This window comes from Argopecten irradians, chromosome 12 (assembly GCF_041381155.1).
Source record: "Argopecten irradians isolate NY chromosome 12, Ai_NY, whole genome shotgun sequence".
Lineage (NCBI taxonomy): Eukaryota > Metazoa > Mollusca > Bivalvia > Pectinida > Pectinidae > Argopecten > Argopecten irradians.
This window is the reverse complement of record NC_091145.1, coordinates 17,515,927-17,535,003: the sequence shown is the minus strand read 5'-3', so window position 1 is coordinate 17,535,003 and position 19,077 is coordinate 17,515,927. Positions and strand designations below refer to the sequence as shown.

The following is a 19,077-nucleotide window of genomic DNA, read 5'->3' as shown; positions in this document are numbered from 1 at the left end:
TAAAAGTGTATATATTTTAATGAAAGACTATCTACAAGGGTATCGCTAGACAACTGATTGATAGGCACCAAATCTTTTTGTTTAAAAGCTATGTATTACCCGGTATATGATTGTATTACTGATAGTTTATTATAAAAGAAAAAGTATCTCAAAAGCACATTAGGACTGTTTTTTGCTGCAATTCAAAGTTGTTTTTGACTTGTGAAAATGCTTGATGTAAATGATATATATATATATTTAATGCAATTTACCCATAAAACATTTACTTTTGAAAACGTAATATAGACAATTTAAGATAAGAAATGGAAACTACTGATATAAAATTAAATAGACATATACTTATGAATATAAATTAATCTTTATTACTTTTGCAGTGAAAAGGTTTTATTCATGTATACTAAAAAATATCGTATTATATTGTTATATATACTGTACATTAAATGTAGATGCTGTAATTAAAAAAATAAACACTTAAAAATTATAATTACATTCTGTATGTATTATTTCCAATTGAAGAACTTATTCTTCCCCGATCCCAAACTGTAAAACATCACCTTGTCTGTCTAGGTCTCAATGTACCTGGACACGATGTCCACCTGTAGTGGACACCATGTTCACACGTAGTGCACTCCGTGTCTACCTGTAGTCTAAATCTTGTGCACTCCGTGTCTACCTGTAGTCTAAATCTTGTGCACTCCGTGTCTACCTGTAGTCTAAACCTCGTGCACTCCGTGTCTACCCGTAGTCTAAATGTAGTGCACTCCGTGTGCACAAGGGTGTAACCTTTAGTCTACTACCAACTGTATCTTATTATAGCATAGTAGTGACTAGTTTATATCGAGGAACTATAGAAGCCACGAGGCTGACATCCATTTCCTTATTGGTGATCAATCAATTTCAGTTCAATACAGGCATATGAATGTATTTACATGCACATATATCATCAGGTCTATAGGTTAACCGAACTCGTAAATTTTTAATATATAGCTAGGAATGATTTGTATGTAAATACACACAGTGACACGCTTGTCTCATTGGAAATATGTGAAGAATCAAAGTAAAAAATCAACGGTATTGTCCTAATCTCGTCTAAAATGGTCGTTTACAAGTGTACGGTTTGTTAAACAATGTTTGGGCCTTCTGAATTACGTTAAAAAATCATATGACTTTGATCATGTGACTTCACGAAAGACTACACACGAACAACATGGCGGACATCAGGTTGTTTGTGTTTTTAGTGTGTGTTATACTCCCATTTTGCGTCTGTACAAAGTACGAACCGACATGGGAATCCCTCGACAGTCGGCCCCTTCCGGGCTGGTACGATGACGTCAAACTAGGGATTTTCATCCACTGGGGTGTATTCTCGGTGCCAAGTTATAAGTCGGAATGGTTTTGGTGGTACTGGCAGGGAACTAAACAGAAAGATGTGGTGGATTTTATGAAGGAGAACTACAGACCTGACTTCACGTACGCCGACTTCGCCTCACAGTTCACTACCGAGTTCTTTAATGCAAACGAATGGGCAAACATATTCAAGGCATCTGGAGCAAGGTAAAATGTTTACCTAGTCACTCGGCCACTTTAATTGTATGATCAATTGATCATTACTACAATGTCACGATGTATAACTATAGCCTTTAGACTGTTAGAGATATCACTGGTTTAGCTCCAAAAATAGAAATTTCAACATCTGTAAATTTCTTATTTAATAACATATCTTTTTTCTTAAGGTAACAGAGACGGTCCCATTTATCTGGGTCAGCAAATAAACAGGCTTTTAATACAATAGCTTCGTACATGACACAATACATTGTGTATGTGTTTTAAAATCAAACAAATAGTTTAATTATATATGATGCGTAGTGATAAAATCTTGCATGAACACCGCCACTGTCAACCTCAGCCTGAACCAGAAATACTATCTGGCAACTTGCATACAATGTACGCCACAGTACGTATATCTTATTCATAATTGATTAATGAGACATCGTATGGTAAGTATTCGTTTTTGCACTATCCGCCGGGAACCAATGTGATACTAATTTTTAACGTTTGTATTACTTTTTATGTTACATGAAGATCATTCAGCTGCTGCTTTCTAACTTGTTCGTGTAACTCTTCGTTTACGGGAGGGGGGCGTAAAGATATGAATGAATAGTTAGATGGCCAAGGTATACGTATAGACTATTCTACAGGCGTGTAACACTATAGAGGTAAAATGAGAAAGACCAAACTTGGAAGAGGTACTTGTTCATAGATGTCAACAACCATCCAAGAGAACGACGCTTGGTAAATCAAGAGATGCCGAAGATGCTGTCGTCTTATGTTTTCAATATACCGCAGTCTTCCAAAACACGCACCTCGCACAACATACGCGCTACACACTGCATACATGGGAGGTCGTCCTAACATGACCCTGGCTGTTAATAGGACGTTAAAATAATCAAACAAACAAACAAATATCTTATGTTTTCCGCCATCGTCCTAATTATCGCGAGTTGGTTGAGCGCTAGACGGCAAACCAGCGAATTAGATTGCGCAGGAATCCTGCATTTGTTTGATATTGTAACCTCGCCATTCAGTGATGCAGCAATGTGTCAAATTGATAAATCAATCGCCCATCGACCACACGAAGACATAATAATTTATCGAATTAAGTCAAGCTTGGAAAGTTTATTACAAATTAATTTGCGTGTTTCTTGTTTGGAGAAACTGCAAGTGATCGAAGGTGTCGAAGAGGAGTCTGCACCAAGAACAATCTCAAGGAATTCTTCGCTATACGTATCAGCAAATATGGTTATTCGACAAGTAGCTGTGAAAATCTAGTCTTGGTTTTCCCAGAATTTGTCTAAATTATTTTTAAAACAATTTATATTAGGTGATAATATAACAGATTCAGGTAGAGAGTTCCAAATTCTGATAGTTCTTGCAGTAAAGTAGTTTTTAGCTCGCCTATTCGAAGAATAGGGATAGCTAATGTTGTCACCCCGGTGTCGGCGTCGGCGTCGGCGTTGGCGTCCCATTTCACGTTAAAGTTTTGGAGCAAGTTTCTGTTTCGTCAATTGTTTAAGCTTAAGTCATCATAAATGTTTATGCTTTTATTTTCCTAATGTGTATGGATGCTGAACGTGATAATACAACCAATTTGGGGTCCATTAGGGGGATTTTGAGTCTGTTAATTTGTCAATTTCCATGTTTAAATAGTAAATACTTGAACATCAACTTCTTCTGAATAGACGAGCTTTGCTGTTCTCCAACAGCTCTTGTTCTTCAATGTTGATATTGAGTGTAGAGGGTAGAGTTCTTTTTTAGTTTCCTCTAGCACTATGTTTGGGGGCCACATCTGACCATAAGCTTATACAGTTACAGCAGTCTTAATCACATGATCCAGAAATCATTTTGAACACCTCAATCATGTCCCCACGCATACATCGGTATGATAAACTGGGCAATTTCAGTTTTTTCAGCCTTTCCTCGTATGGCAATTTCTGTAGTCCGGGCAGGCATCTGGTGGCCCGTCGTTGAACACTTTCTATCAGGTCGATTTCCTTGTTTTTGTATGGATACCAGATTGAACTTGCGTAATCTAGCTGGGACCTGACCTGACAAGTGATTTGTATAATTGTATAAATAACTTTGTGTCTATAAAATGAAATGTTCTACGTAACATACCAAACATTGAATTGGCTTTTTTTTTTACTTTGTTGCTGATATGGTTTTCAAAGCTTAAATCTGACACAATAGTTACCCCAATGTCTTTCTCACTTGCTGTAGTCAGTAGTTGTTTATTCATTAAGTTGTAATGGTGGTTTGTATCTGTAGACTTTCCAATATGCATGTGTTTATATTTGTCCGGGTGCATTTTTAATAACCAATCTTCACTCCATTTGCTCACGGTATCCAAATCGTTTTGCAGGATTTTCCTATCTTCTTCGTTGGATATAATTTTGAAAATTTTTGTGTCGTCTGCAAAAAGATATATCTCGAATGTTACTAGATTAGGGAGCTCATTAATGAAGATGACAAAGAGAAGTGGTCCGAGCACTGAACCTTGTGGTATTCCAGAAGTGACTTTTGTCCACTCTGAATCTTCTCCGTTAACTGTGACTTTTTATGACTTCCTATAAGAACGTTTGAGATCCAAGTGATTAGTTGACTTGAGAAGTTTTATGCGCCTAGTTTATTGAGGAGACGTTGGTGAGGGACCGTGTCGAAGGCCTTCTTGTAATCCATATATATGCAATCAATAGCATGACCATTGTCCAGTGCATGTGTCCATTGATCTAAAGCTTCAAGTTATTGTAGAAAGTGGACCTTCCTGATATGAAGCCGTACTGTTTTATAGAAAAATACTTGTTGGTCCTTATGTGTTTCGTTATGTGCTCCCTTATTATGGTTTCCAGTATTTTACATACAACTGAGGTTAGACTGACCGGGCGATAATTTCCAGCTTCACATCTGTCACCTTTTTTGTATATGGTGCAGACTTGCATTTTTCCAATCTACATGTAGTGGTAGATCTCCGGTGGACAGTGACTGATTGAACAGGATTGTTAGCGGTATGCTTATAGAATTTGCTGTGTTTTTCAAGTAGTAAGGGTGAAGTTCGGCCAGTCCGGGTGGTTTCTCTGTTTTAAGCTTTGAAAGATAGTTATATACTTACTGTCTGTATATACTTACTGTCTGTTGACTTGGAGAGGTATCCTCAGAGTTTACTAGATTAGGGAGCTCATTAAATAATGTGCTAATATACTAATGTATGATTCAGTGAAATGGATTTAGATTTTTCTAATTCAGCTATTTCGATTTATATGTTCAACAGCTAAATGTAAGCTAATGTATGTGTTGTGTTTTAAGGTTCATGTAATGGCTTTAACCAGTGATATTTTGCAAGCCTAAAACGCATTACTGTGCTGCAATTGAACAGAACTAATTTCATTAATTGTTGGTATATACCCTGGCTAACTGTCAGTCTTACTGTTGATAAGTAATTTGTGAAGCTGCTTGTAAATTTCAGTAAAATAAGAGAAAAATGTATATTTCTGGAGAAGACATAGAACTCGTGTGAATTGCATTGATGGCACCAAATAAACATGCTATCGTGTTCAGTAGTGACTATGCCAGGTACTCCAACAGTTTGTTTGGCAAAATCGGACCAGCAAATAGCGCAGGAGCCTATTGTTGTAAATGCAAATGGCTGCTTTAAATGGCGGATCACAAATATAGCATATAAGAAGACATTTTAATTGATACAAGTGCTCTTATATACACTATAAGGTACTCTGAACATGACAAGAAGAATATTTACGAAAACAAATAGTTAAAATGTGGACTTTGAGGCTCTTTCCGGAAATTTGCATTTTTCGCCCCAAACAGATTGTTTGAACTATTTTTTTCGTGAAGAGTCTTCTTGTTATGTTCAGAGTACCTTATGGTGTCTATAAAAACATTTGTATCAATTGAGATGGCTTCTTATATGCGATATTTTCGATCCGCCATTAATAGCAGCCATTTGCATTTACTACACTAGGCTCCTGCGCTATTTGCTGGTCCGATTTTGCCAAACAAACTGTTGGAGTACCTGGCATATTCACAACTGAACACGATGGCATGATTATTTGGTTCCATCAATGCAATTCACACGAGTTCTATGTCTTCTCCAGAAATATACATTTTTCTCATATTTTACTGTATTTTATACGCAGCTTCACAAATTACATATCAACAGTAAGACTGACAGTTAGCCAGGGTATATACCAACAATTAATGAAATTAGTTCTGTTCAATTGCAGCACAGTAATGAGTTTTAGGCTTGCAAAATATCACTGTTTAAAGCCATTACATGAACTTTAAAAGAAACTTAGGGCATTTTACAAAACAATATAAAACTGAACTTTTAATTCTTGGAATATTCTCCGGCAAATACGTAGCGGTTTTTACTCTCTGTTAAATTGTGGTTGTTGTTTTTTTCCTAACATCTAATTATTCCGTTGAATGCCTGAAGCAAATAGGCCTAAGCTATGTGTTTCTTTGAAAGCACGTGGTTTTGACACGAAATACGAAACATGACTTTTGGAAAATAATTGCGACCATCGCCATCGCATGTCAACTGCGTGAATCTTTGGGGTGCGGTGTATCGATCATATGACTGCGTGATCATGTGAACCGTATTGTGTAAACAGACAACATGGCGGACGGTCGGTTGTTTGTGTTAATTGTCCTGGCATTGTTTTCATCGTCTTATTGTCTGAAATACGAACCAACATGGGAGTCACTTGACACTCGACCTATTCCAGGCTGGTACGATGATGTCAAACTAGGAATCTTCATTCACTGGGGAGTTTTCTCGGTGCCAAGTTTTTCATCGGAATGGTTTTGGTGGAACTGGAAAGGCATGCCTCTTCCTGGCATTGTTCAGTTTATGAAAGAAAATTACAGACCTGACTTTACCTATGCTGACTTCGCCTCACAGTTCACTACCGAGTTCTTTAACGCAAACGAATGGGCAGAGATATTCGAGGCGTCTGGGGCCAGGTAAAATGCTTTGCGATCACGTGCACCCAGGCGTGAAAAAAACTTGCATAACCATAGTATTAATTTAATCATGCATGTACTGAGGTCTATTGTGCATGTTTTCTTTGCGTTATCAGTTGTAATATGATCGATTTAAAAATAGTCAACTTGAAAATCAATGCAGAACTGTCATCTATATTTTTATAGGCATCTAATATTCTATATACCTGGCAAAGAAAACTCAAATGAAATCCAGTAGGGAAATTCGAAAATGTCAGATAATTAAGTCTGTTTGCAGTGTTTAGTTTCTTCAGTAATTTTTGGTACATTGTATATCCATGTAGTACATATCGTAATTCCTCATCATTACTCATCTGCATGTACATACATGTAAATAGATATGCATGTACATGTTAGCGACTACTGCATCGTTTTATCATCAGTGCAAACAATGCATATCTAACATAATCCATGAATTTTTGTAATATGTGATAAGAACTACACAACTGCTTTATTGCCTCGCATTGGTCTCTTTTATCTTCGTATTATATTCTCCAAGCATAATGTTGCTTTTATAAGATTGTAGTGGTGAGACCTTGCAAAACTATAATTAATCAATTATACATAATCTTGATATGTTTAGTGAATAAATGATAAATCATTGAAATGTTGTGATTTAAATTTTGTTCAACTTTCTGATGTACTGTATGTATATATATATATATATATATATATATATATATAGCACATAAAGGATCTTGACAAGGGATTCATAATGTGTGTGTGTGTGTTTTTTTTTTAAATATAATCCATTTGATTATACTGATAACTTTGTCAATGGCAAAATCTTTTGAAAAGATATACATGTGTAGAATATATATACTGATATATGTTTATGTATGTACATATGTATACATATATTGATTTGTGAAGATCTAGCTAGAGTAAGTTAATTTTTTGAAGAAAATATAAATGGCTTTGAATATATCTGATGATCATTAAAAAGATATTCTTAATCATATGGTGGTTTGTGGAATGGTGACAGATATCCTAATAATGTATTTTATTGTTGTTTTAGGTATGTTGTGTTGACCAGTAAACACCATGAAGGATTCACCAACTGGCCGTCTAAATATTCCTTCAACTGGAACTCCAAAGCCACTGGACCAAACAGGGACCTTGTTGGTAAGCCTTGTGATGTCTCGTAGTAAAACAGACATTTTCTGAACATGTATGTTCTGTATTCCTCTAGAAACTGTTTCTATAATTCAAAGTTGATGAAAAGTCAACTTAAATTTGTCATTTGAATTTTGCTGGTATCATTTCTCACTAAAACCAAACTTTCACATATATTCTTAAAGACAGCTATTTTTTTTGTATCTATATGTAGAACAAATAATCATACCATATGCATACTGTCACTCCATTTTGACGACGATGGCGACCATCTGTCAGAAATCTTCCATCCGTTGTCCAGAGCTACACCACCGCAGCTATCTGTATAATTGTACATCTCTATCAAAATGTCTAAATCTTGCACCTTGAGTTCGGGTTTTCAAAATTAAACAATATTTATCTGTACATTTTTGGTGTCAAAATTGCTTATTTGCTTCTAGTTTTATGATTGGCTTAATCTTGTAATGTGGTATCTTCATCAAAAGGTGGTATAGTGATAAATGGTAACATACCACGTATTCATAATTTAGAATAATACACCTTTTATAATTACATGCTTTTTAATACCACAGATGTTTCAAAACTTCCCATAGTAAAGATTGCCTTGTCATTTACATCATATCTTTAGTGAGTCAGTGTGCACTTTAAGTGGTAACACTAAATCATGCAACTATGAAATGATAAATTGTGTCTTTTATGTTTGTAATGTCATGTTTTGATGAAAATCAATAAAATGTAAGTGATAAAAAGAAAATGTCTTAATCTGTTATGAGGCTATTGTGAAAACTACTTTTTGAGGGTAAACATGTAAAATAAAAATTATATAATAGCTTCCTAATTTACGGCAGATTCTGAAAATCTTTCAAATATTTTAACTTGCTACAAGAGCAAGATGTAATACGTATTTTACAATTCTTCTAGGTGAAATACGCCCACAGCTAACCGTAGCAATCACAGACATCAAAGTATTGGACTTATACCACTCCATTTTTGAGTGGTTTCATTCACCCTCTCACCCTCCAGGACAAAGCTTCACAACTTCACTACCAATATATTTGATCCTGTTATGAAATTATCTTCTATTTAATCAAAGTAAACTTACTCTTCATAGCAATGTTAAAATTCAACATCCACAATAGCAATCATGGTTTGGCACTGTCACATACCTAAAACAATCTGCTGTCTTTCTGCACCTGAAACTGTCACTAGGAAATGATTTACACTTAAAGATCTCTGTGATTGTAATATATAGGCTGTGGTTATTTGAATAATAAAAATTCAGTTAACACAAAGACTGTTTCATAATAATAATAATTAATAATAATGATAGAAATCATTGGCTTTGCTAACTGTGATAAGATATTCAGTGGAATAAGTGTGTAACATGTATACAATTTGTATACTAATAAATCTAGTTCATTTATGAAAATAAAATTTGGTAATGTTAACGTTGCTGTCATCATTTTGGAAGAAAAGTCTGGTACATAAGTACATGTGTGGGTTTGATCTTGCTGTCCATTTACTAACATGTCGGCAGCGAAGATTAACAATTTTACCATACACAATTTGACAATCATACACATTCTGGTTTTATCAGATCACTTCAACAGTTCATTTATGCTGCTTTTATTGCATGATATGTATGCAGGTTGCACTTTATGGCACAGTTTTATGACACTTCTCACATTTTCATGTTTGGTGCTCAAATCACTTTAATCTTAACTGCAGAAAAAATAAGCCACCATATATAGGTTTTAAAGTTTTTATCGGTAGAAATTTTTATCATCCAAAATTATTTCCTTGATGAAATTCTCACGCTACTTCTAATGAAAGATTCTCTTTAAGACTTTATTGTGTTCGTTAAGAATAAGAGCTTAATGTTATTGGTTCATTAGAACAAGAACCTGCCCGAGTTGTATGAAATTGTTGAGAAGTACAAACCAGAGGTTGTCTGGTCCGACGGCGACTGGGAGGCACCCGATACCTACTGGAGCTCTACTAAATACCTCTCATGGCTCTACAACGAAAGGTACGGTTGCCATAGTTACCTGGACACAGAAGAGTTCCAATATCATAGAAGGAGTAATGGTTCAGCTCTGAGTGTCTGAAGCAGATTGTTTATACATCACGCTGTGTAGATATTTTGTTTTCACATTAAACGTCATCTGTGGAAAGAATCTAAAGGAAGAAAGATTGGATTTTTTATCCCATGATGAAAAGATCATCAGAGATAAGTGATCTAGGAAATGAGGCTGTCTGTTTGGAGAAGGAAATATCCTTGCAGGACACAAACGTGGATCTGATTGAAGAGAAAGGGACCTTCTCTGGAGAAAGAAATGGACAAAAATCACAAAATGTCACAAAGACTGACATTAACAGTTTGTTAATACTCTGCATTCTGTGTATGCCTGGTCGCTTCTTCTCTGCTTTTGCCGAATTATCTTTTTTTTTTTGGTTATCTGAATTTATTGGAAAGTTTCAACGTTGAATTTTAGTCCTCAAGTTTGTTGGTTAGTTGTGATGGACAAGGTGATGGATTTTGATTTCTACAAGATTTTATTGTTTTATTGATAACATATATATATTCATCAAATGGATGTTTACCATTAAGTTCTTTCCATGCTATCAGGAGATTTAAAGGAAAGTTAAGAGATGTCAAACCAGTGTATGGTTACTTATCTTTTCCAGTAGGAAAAACATGTTTACTTTTTGCCTGTAATATATGTGTGTGAACAGCTGTGTCACCAAGTGTTTGTTGGGATTTTGGGTATTTTCCCCATTTCTATAGTTTGGAGGTCCATCAGGATGTGGCTATATAGTTTCAGATTTTTTGTGTGTGTATTGCTTCATTGCGCTAACAGAAAATTGTGGCATTGAAAATAATGTTAAGTTTGCTTTGCTTAAATATATAAAATATAATCTTAAGAGTAACAGACTAATGCTATCATTGTAGTTAGTGGTGGTCAGCATATTCACCTATTACAGTACTTGTATTACCTCTATATTCTCTGCACCTTTGTGTGACGGGTGGAAGAAGCTGCACACTTGTATTTCATTTCGTCACTGAGGTTGGTGTGGACAAATCTATCTCACATTTGAGAATAAGTTAGCAATTACACTTTCAGGATTAAAAGATTACCAGAATTACAATTTTCAATTTGTACGATCCTACTTTTGTCACACAAAAAAAACCTTGGAAGAATTAATATAATGCAACATAGACAAACGCATACCAGTAGTTGGTGAAGTACTACTACTTGCAGAAATAACACATGACGTAATATGAGGACATATTAAGTCAGTGATTAGATATAACACATATGTTGTCAACATTACAGAGTAAGACCCTGCCCGAGCTGTTTGAGATTGTTAAAGCCTACAAACCAGAAGTTGTTTGGTCAGATGGAGATGCTGCACCGGACACCTACTGGCAGTCCACAAACTTCCTCAGTTGGCTGTACAATGAGAGGTACAAAATCCTACATCTGACTTATCTTCATCTTTTAGACGCTAAGATATCCAAGGGAAGATAACTCTATTATGAAGGGGAGATAACTATTTTCTGATTGTTTGCCTTTTCAACAGTCCACATAATTTCCTCAGCTGACTTTATTTTATAGTATTGAAGACGTAGCACACTGTCTTACGTAACAACTAGATCCTGCATATGAATGATTTTATCAACATTTGGTCGATAAGATATTCAAGGGAAGATAACTCTATTTTGATCTACACAGCAGGACCTTTACTTCATGCTCCATGAGACCAGAGTTGAACCATTACTCATTCAAGATATCTATACATTCGTATTTACTGTAACTGTGATATTGCATTATCTCAGTATCTGTAGAAAACCTCATGCTTTGTAAAAACATTACCACATTCATTGTATTTTATGCCATTAATTTCCTTAATTTGTATCTGTTTAAGAACTTGAAATGTTATTAAATAACTATTTGTTTAAATGGCAAAGAATCACAGTACTGTTGCTGTTTGCAGTAAAGTTTGTTGAAATTCAAACCCACACATTAAGGTGTGTAATAATAAAACTTGTGTGACTGTTACAGCCCAGTGAAGGATACTGTGGTCGTGAATGACCGATGGGGCAGCGGCATTTCTTGTCATCATGGTGGATTTTATACTTGTGGAGATAGGTTCAACCCAGGTAATGATATCAATATGGAGGTTTTGATTCAATACAAGTTTAATGATGCTAGCAGACAAAATATTTTGACTGTTAAGAAATAAAATTACACCAGAATTTTTTTCAATGCTAGCTATAGTGAAACATACTTCAGCAACCACTGCTGCATAGAGACCACCTGTGCATAAAGAACATTTTCTCAGGGTACCCAATGTTCAAACACAATTTGACCTGTGTATAAAGACCACTTGGCTATAGAGACCACTTTTCCCTTGTTCATTGGGTGGTCTTTATAGTCAGTTTGTCTGTATATACATAATTTATGTTTCAGTCCTGTATCAATTTATGTTTCAGTCCTGTATCAGTCTCTTTGAATGGCCTTTCCTTGTAAATCGAATGTAAATATGAAATCAGTGCTCTCTTTTTAAATAGAAAATTTGTCTCGTAGGTGTTCTGCAGAAACACAAATGGGAGAATGCTATGACAATCGACAAGTACTCCTGGGGATTCAGACGTAACGCAAGGCTCCAGGATTTCCTGACAATGGAGGAACTGCTCAAGACTTTTGTCGGCACAGTCAGGTAAATAATCAGAAAATTCCTACATGTCTGCAGTATAGCACATAATGGATACCAATGTACAGATGTATTTGTATACTACTAAGCATAAAAGATTAATGTGTGTACATGTAGATAAGAATAGAGCTATCGATTATCTTGTAAATGTATCAGGAATTACAAGAGATAATGCAATGGTTGAAAACTGAAAAGGAGTGGGGGGGGGGGGGGGGGGGGTGGGGGGGGTCATGTCCTGCCTTCTCGGAGTACTTCAGGTTTTCTTGTGGCGTCACAACCCGTGTATGGGTCTAATGTGGATTTTTCAGTGACTATACTCTTCAGCTTCAACAAATATAAATTCTAACCATCGCGTATGAATTTGTCTAAAGATATTCACCAAAAAGGTCCAAAACCATATCGCTATAATATATACACTTGTGATATGTACCATTCTGGTGATTTTCCTCTCCTCTGCCTGTTTTAGCTGTGGCGGCGTGGCGGTAACATGCTGATGAACGTTGGCCCAACCAAAGATGGAAGAATCATACCGATCTTTGAGGAACGTCTGCGACAGATGGGTTCATGGCTGAAGGTGAACGGAGAGGGAATATATGGCAGAGGTCCGTCCCTGGGTCTCACCAAAACGACACCGTCACCTCAGACATTTGGTAAGTAAAACAATTCATTACAAACGGAAAAGTGATGTCAATGTCATGAAATATTTCTTACGGAAAATGTGTTATTTTCTGATTGTAAATCACGATAATAAATATACTGGTCTCTCATACACATTTGTATAGCATTGAACAATGAAACTTCCAAAAATATAAATCTTTTAAAGCATTTATCATTCTTATACTACAAAAATATTAAAATCTGTAAAAAATCAGTGATTTCTTTTGTGATTGTATTGATTGATAAATAGAAAAGATCTGACTGTCACTTACCGATGTGGTTTATGTGAATTGAGCATGTGTAGTGACAAACAGAGGTGGTACTTCCCCTAGGTATGACCCCAATGAAGAAGTGGTCCCTGCCGGCACGGATGTCTATTGCTGTGGCCCTACAGGCCAATGTGGCGCCAGACTCAGGTGTCCTGAAGCTCGGCACGACTCCAGCAGCCCACTTCAGGGGGCTGTCGCTCGAATGTGCATGTCTCTGGCTTGGGTTAGCCCTGGTAAACCTGACTCATTACCAGCGCGGGGGTATGGCTGACAGGGTTATTTGTCATTGACCTGATGTCATTTCTACACGGGCTCTGTGTTCCTTTCAAAACGGAGACTTGATGCCATGTCTTGGGCTTGGTCATTTTAAATCACTCGGACCTGTCTGCAAACTAGTTGACCAATCAGATAAGGAATCGGAGGATTGGCTTTGAATAAATCAGGGGTTTATGGAGCATACATCACAAAATTGCTTCGTTTTTTGGACTTGAGCAAGGTAAAAAATCAAACTTTTCAATGGTGGTAATGTTGTAAATCTTCTTCATAACAGAAGGCTTTGTTCGGGAAAAATTTTTTTGTTTGCATTAGGTTGTTTCCTTGCTAGGTTTTTGGTGCGCTAATATAATGAATCATGGTCATGGTGGTATCCTCGTTATTTTCAACAGGAAAGTGAACTTCTTTTATAGGCTTCTGGTAATCCACTTTTACTTTAAAGATGCTCCACCGCTGACAAATGGTATTTTTTCACTATAAAAAACAGGAGCAGACGATTTAGTATTTTTATTCAGTTACAAAAGTTATAAAAAAAAAACTTACTTTACAACATTACCACCATTGAAAAGTTTGAGCTTCTAATTTTACTTCAAGCTAAAAATATGAAAAATACTTGCATCCCGAAAAAAATCCGTGAGACTTAATCTTATATGGAATGAAGTACTGATTGCGCATGCATCAAAGGCGAAATGAATTATTTTAAATTATTTTTTTGTGTTAATTAGGCATATTTATACACGATTAAACACCAATTATTGTTCAAATGATTAACATCATTTATGCTCTGTCGGCGGTGGAGCATCTTTAAAATATGCATTCTATCGATGTCCATCTGCCTTTCAATCATTTTTTTTTCAAATGGACTACCTGGTCTAAATACAAAAATATCGTAATCTTTTGGGGCGAAAATGGAATCGACGATGTTTGTTTACCACACTGAAATAAAGTTTATACTTTCGGGTTCGTTTGTTTGATTATTTTAACGTCCTATTAACAGCCAGGGTCATGTAAGGACGGCCTCCCATGTATGCAGTATGTGAAGTGCAAGGTGCGTGTTTTGAAAGACTGCGGTGTGTTCGTGTTGTGTCTTCTGGTATAGTGGTACTGTTTCCCTTTTTATAGTGATATATCACTGAAGCATGATGCCGAAGACATCAAGCAACACACCCCACCCGGTCACATTATACTGACAACGGGCGAACCAGTCGTCCCACACTCCCTGTTTGTTTTAAGCGCTAAGCAGGAGCAGAAACTTCCACTTTTATGCCGACTTTGGTGTGTCTCGGACAGGGGACATAACCCAGATCCTTCCTCACAGGGGCGAACGCTCAACTCGAGACCAAAAGTGAGGCGGTGCCAAGGGAGGCATTAGGAACAAAGTCAGTTAGGAAGAAGAGAAAAGATAAGATCCTAAATGTAGTCGCCTTTTTATTTCGGTAGCCAATAGTGTTGTTTTCTGTTTACCTCCTATCGGTCAATTCCATGTCGCCTAAAATATATTTTCCTACATTATCAACCAATATATCAATTTGTTCGGGACTGACACTTTATAACCCTAACCAACCAAAAAGGGAATTTATGAGATCATAATTTTCCTTTAAGGATGTACACCTCTGAGAAGTCAAAATTTTCTTGTATTAAACTTTTTTTCTCATATGGATTTTTGGAAAAAGGAGTTTGTACCATAAAAGAAAATGGAAGAAAAAACATATGTCCTGTGCTCGTTTTTGAGCTTTTGTCACTCAAAGACACCCAGTTGACAAAATATTGGATTTTATGGTAATTTTGCCGTTTTGGCCATATAAGTTAGAGATTAAAGCCATAATTTCTTAATGAGGTGTTTGATTATGTATGAATGTTTGTAGAATTCATTTTCTAGTAGTCTTTCTTTAAAAATATACCAGTTTTGATCAATTAGACTAATATTTTTTCTCAGAATAACAACATATGCTACCCCTACCCCTTAATTTTGTGCAACAAAATGCACCATTTTCAGCCATTTTTGCCAAATTTAACCCTTTATAGAAAAAGTTCTGGTATTAAACTTTTGTTATTATTTTGCATATCAATAGGGAAACGGTTGTTCTTTCTAAATCAGGAAGAAAAATTGGGGGTCCGTGTGTGCTTACTTTTTTGCCCCATTTGAATTTTTGTTATTTTTCAGTATTTTAGAGTAAAAAAAAAAAGTGCCCAAATTACCATTAAATGTAAAAAATAAAGTCACAAAAGTGTATTTTTTCACATATTAATGCTCAATATTTTAATTACTACGAACCTAAGTAACGAATTTCGCAGCAAATTTTAGCTAAATACAGCAAAAAATGCTGGCGCAGTAATGATTTAAGTAAAAACAATTTCAGTAAAAAATGTTAAAAACTGTGGCTCTACTTGAAGCGAAAAAAGACACAATTTCAAAATGGCCGCCAAATGGGTCATTTTCTTAAAATCCCCGTTTAAAAAATCTACTAAAAATAGAAATGTAATTTTTTGACAAAATTTGCATCTGGCAACTTGCTACAGATACTGATAAATTATATTTGAAAATCTCATAACTTCTTTGATCTATGTTGAAACGAGACTTCAATGGGACTGAAACCTCAGAAGAATACATCCTTAACTCTCCGTTGGTGTAGTGGTATGTATAACATGTATTGTGAAGTCGTTATAAAGACGTCATTAGGTAATGACCCAGTGCGCATTTTTTGTGCGTACATGTGTGTTACCAGGATGAAAAACCCCATTTATTTTGTTAAACGCAGCAATATTTGTAGTTATGATTTTAAAATGTTGTAAACCCAGATGGAATATATTTATTAAAATGTTTGAAGTGTATTTATGATTTTATGTTTATTTCCATGGACTTATTATGTTTATCGCTAATGACGTCGGGAGTTCTTATAGTCCTCGGAGGGCGTTAGAATTGTACCTGCTACCCCTTTTGCATGATCGTAAAAGGCGACTTAATTTAAGATCTTATCTTTTCTCTTCTTCCTAACGGACTTTTTGTTTCCTATTGCCTCCCTTTTGGCCTTGTTCGCCCCCGTGAGGAAAGCTCTGGGTCTTGTCCCATGGCCGAGACACACCAAAGTCTATAAAGTTTCTTAAAATGACCCTGGCTGTTGAGCGCTCGCCCCAGCGAGGTAGGCTCTGAGTTCTGTCCCCTGGCCGAGACACCGTATTTCAGGTAGTTTCTGCTCCTGTTTGGTGTCCAGCATAAATGGCGAGGGACACTGACAGTGTAATGCAAGCGGGTGAGGTGTGCGTTTGCATGTCAGATCGTTTTTGTTTTATATAACAGTACTGCTCCAACTGGGAAACTGTTGAAGCTGACGGACATTAGTAGGATTATTACTGAATCCATGGATAATCGACTTCAGCCGGTAACTGCTGCCTCGATGTTTTGTACCTGACGTACAATACATCTGTTGCTTGATGTCTATGAAAATAGTAGTTTCTGCTCCTGCTTAGCGGTCAACATATAGGGAGTTGGACAACTCTTTGTCAGTATAATGTGACCGGTTCGGGTGTGTTTGTTTGTTTGATTTATTAACGTCCTATTAACAGCTATGGTCATGTAAGGACGGCCTCCCATGGATGCGGTGTGTTGCGTGTATGTTGTGCGAGGTGAGTGTACTGGGAGACTGCGGTATGTTCGTGTTGTGTCTTCTTGTATAGTGGAACTGTTGCCCTTTTTATAGTGCTATATCACTGAAGCATGCCGCCGAAGACACCAAGCAACACACCCCACCCGGTCACAATTATACTGACAACGGGCGAACCAGTCGTCCCACTCCCTGTATGCTGAACGCTAAGCAGGAGCAGAAACTACCACTTTTATAGACTTTGGTATGTCTCGGCCAGGGGACAGAACCCAGAGCCTTCCTCACAGGGGCGAACGCTCAACTCAAGGCCAAAAGTGAGTTGGTGCCAAGGGAGGCATTAGGAAAGACAAAGTCTGTTAGGAAGAAGAGAAAAGATAGATCCTAAATTTAGTCGCCTTTTACGATCATGCAATAGGGGCAGCAGGTACAATTCTAACGCGGTAACGCCCTACCTGCAGGGTGTGTTGCTTGGTGTCTTCGGTGGTATGCTTCAATTATATTGCTCTATAAGAAGGACAACACTTCTACTACAGAAGAAGACACAACACGAATATAGTGCAATCTTTCAAGACACGCACCGCGCACTCTATACACGCTACACACCGCATACATGACCCTGGTTGTTAATAGGACGTGAATTTAATCAAACAAACAGGCAAACTATGTTTTGTTTAATGACGTGTAAACTGTTTTGTACATATATTGTAAATGACGGTCGCCAGATAATAGTTATTAAATATCGGAAAATATCCAACAGCCCATGCACAACATTTCTTGTAACATTCCTATATTGTATTTTCTAATTAAATCTAATTAATCTAAATAGTTAGCTTGACACGTTCAACCTTCTCCAGGATGACGTCCGAATGGCTAGGTTCAGTCTCTCCACGATAGCTTCTGGGTTATAGCACTATAAAAAGGGCAACAGTTCCACTATACAAGAAGACACAACATGAACATACCGCAGTCTCCCAAAACATGCACCTCGCACTTCACGCGCGCTACACACTGCATACATGGGAGGCCGTCCTTACATGACCCTGGCTCTTAATAGGACGGCAATATAATCAAACAAACAAATTCTGGGTTGGCTTCTGTTTTGATATTCTCTCTAAGTTGCTGGTACAGTTTGGTCCTGTAGGTAGGCGTAAGAATTGTACCTGCTGCCCCTATCGCATGATCGTAAAAGGCGACTAAATTTAGGATCTATTTTTTTCTCTTCCTTACTGACTTTATCTTTCCTAATGCTCCCTTGGCACCGTCTCACTTTTGGCCTTGAGTTGAGCGTTCGCCCTTGTGAGGAAGGCGCTGGGTTCTGTCCCCTGGCCGTGACACACCAACGTCTATAAAAGTGGTAGTTTCTGCTGCTTGGCGCTCAGCATACAGGGATTGGCACGACTGGTTCGCCCGTTGTCAGTATAATGTGACCAGGTGGGGTCTGTTGCTTGATGTCTTTGGCGGCATGCTTCGGTGATATAGCACTATGAAAAGGGCAACAGTTCCACTATACAAGAAGACACAACATGAATGAATATATCGCAGTCTCCCAAAACACGCATCTCGCACAACATACACGCAACACATCGCATACATGGGAGGCTTCCTTACATGACCATAGCTGTTAATGGGACGTTAATTAATCAAACAAATAAAAAAAAGTATCAACACATGTACTTAAATCTTCTCTATACAGCAATATATTGTTTTAAATATAAAATGGACACAGGTAGAATTGTCCCTCCTGTATGTTGTCTGTTGGTTTTATGCATTTTGTGTGTACCCAAAAGTCTTGGCATCTATCACAACCAACCTGGATTGTCCCTCCTGTATGTTGTCAGTTGGTTTTACACATTTTGTGTGTACCC

At 36.9% G+C, this 19,077-nt stretch overlaps 1 pseudogene; it reads left to right on the top strand.

The window, feature by feature from the left end:
* The first annotated feature begins 1,173 nt into the window (after nt 1-1,173).
* LOC138336187 (alpha-L-fucosidase-like) lies at nt 1,174-13,065 on the top strand (annotated as a pseudogene).
* Nucleotides 13,066-19,077: the final 6,012 nt, after the last annotated feature.